This window comes from Mus pahari, chromosome 2, assembly GCF_900095145.1.
Source record: "Mus pahari chromosome 2, PAHARI_EIJ_v1.1, whole genome shotgun sequence".
NCBI lineage: Eukaryota > Metazoa > Chordata > Mammalia > Rodentia > Muridae > Mus > Mus pahari.
In genome coordinates this window covers 138,781,669-138,784,045 of record NC_034591.1, presented here as the reverse complement: position 1 = coordinate 138,784,045, position 2,377 = coordinate 138,781,669, and positions in this window count along the sequence as shown.

Below are 2,377 nucleotides of genomic sequence, written 5' to 3'. Positions count from 1 at the left end.
TCTTGTAAACTTTATATGACCCAGCACAGGGGAAGGCCAGGGCCAAGTAGTGGGAGTAGGTGGGTAGGGGAGCAGGGGCGGAGAGGGGGGGGGTATAGGGAACTTTCGGGATAGCATTTGAAATGTAAATAAAGAAAATAATAATGAATAAAAAATGAAAAATAAATTTAAAAAAGAATTTGAATACAATATTCATGGCCCAAACTTTTTGAAGAACAGTCACTTTACTACTTTATTTTTAATTGGATATTTTCTTTATTTACATTTCAAATGTTATCTCCTTTCCAGGTTTCCCTCCCTCCCAGAAATACCCTATCACATCTCCCTTCCCCCTGCTTCTATGAGGGTGTTCCTCCACCCACCTACCCACTCCCACCTCCCAGCCCTCAATTCCTCTACACTGGGGCATCTATTGAGCCTTCATAGGACCAAGGGCATCTCCTCCCACAGATGCATGACAAGGCCATCCTCTGCTACATATGCAGCTGGAGCCATGTGTACTCCTTTGTTGATGGCTTAGTCCCTGGGTGTTCTGGAGGGTCTGGTTAGTTAATATTATTGTTCTTCCTATGTAGTTGCAAACCCTTTCAACTACTTCATTCCTTTCTCTAACTCCTCTATTAGGGACCCCACACTCATTCCAATGGTTTGCTGAGAACATCTGCCTCTGTATTTGTAAGGCTCTGGCAGGGTCTCTCAGGAGACAGCCATATCAGGCTCCTTTCAGCATGCACTTCTTGGCATCCACAATAGTGTATGGTTTTGGTGACTGTATATGAGATGGATCCCCAGGTGAGGCAGTCACTGAATGACCTTTCCTTCAGTCTCTGCTCTGCACTTTATCTCGATATATTTGCTCCTATGAATATTTTGTTCTTCTTCTAAGAAGGACTGAATCACCTACACTTTGGTCTTCCTTCTTATTGATCTTCATGTGGTCTATGAATTATATTCTAGCTATTTGGAGCTTTTCAGCTAATATCCACTTATCAGTGAGTGCACACCATATGTGTTCTTTTGCAATTGGGTTACCTCTCTCAGGATGATACTACTTTTAGTAAAAATTATATACGCTCATTATGAAATTTTTCTATGGAGTGCAAAGATTATGGATGAAAAACTTCTCCAGTCAGAGAAATACTTAGCATGAACATTAACTATCATTCCAGAAAACCATATGTGAATTTTGATTGATGCAAGAAGTACTGTTTCACTATATGACACCTTGAAAAGTCAGAAAGTAGCAAAAGCTGGGTGGTCGTGTCTGCCTTCTACCTGCCTTTCTTCCCTAAATGAAGCCATAACCCTGAGCCCCATCCCCTCCCCCCCTCAAGATTCTAAGGTTTCAAGGGTTCTACCCTTGTAAGAAGACTGCACAGGCCTTATAAGTTCCCCTGCTTTATTAGCCATAGGTTGTGCTTTATTTCCTAAATTGCACATTTACCCCACCCCCAGGATTATCCACCTCTTTTTCAGACTTAACAAAATATAGATTTCCATTTTTTTATTTCTGAATAAGTTTGTGTCTTATGAAACTTATTTGTATATGTCTTTCTCTTGTAGTCTATCCTCTTAGATACAGGATTTCAGATTGTTCTTAGGTAGTGTATCAATCCCTACATGAAAGGAATTATTTGAAAATTAGTATAACAATGAGAAAAACACCAAACCATGAATCAAATCATGGCATTGTTCAAATATATTGGTAGGAAAAGCATGTAGATCTGTTGCAGCAGAGCAGGGAAAATCCTGGGACAGGTTTCAAGTGTTATCTGATGGCACTCACAGCTTCAGGGGACAACAATCTGTCCTCAAGGAGTCACCCATGGCCTTAACATCTAGTGGTGAAAAATGCATTTTCCCTCACCTAAAACTTTAAGCATTAGATATAAATGATGGAAGGAAAAAAACTCAAAGGGAGTTTGCCTAGGTCCAAGTGTGTGAAAGCACACCTTGAGCAGCAGCCTATTATCTTGACATTCTACTTAGTTTCTGCTGAAGCAGTTTTGAAGTGTCAGTTCTTTTTTCTTTTTTTCTTTTTTTTCATACATTTTTTATTATTATTTTCTTTATTTACATTTCAAATGCTATCCCGAAAGTTCCCTATACCCGCCCCCACCCCACCCCCCGCCGCTGCTCCCCTACCCACCCACTCCCACTACTTGGCCCCGGCCTTCCCCTGTGCTGGGTCATATAAAGTTTTCAAGACCATGGGGCTTCTCTTCCCAATGTTGGCTGATTAGGCCATCTTCTGCTACATATGCAGCTAGAGACACGATCTCAGGGGGTACTGGTTAGTTCATATTGTTGTTGCACCTACAGGGTTGCAGCCCCCTTCAGCTCCTTGGGTACTTTCTCTAGCTCCTCCATTGGGGGC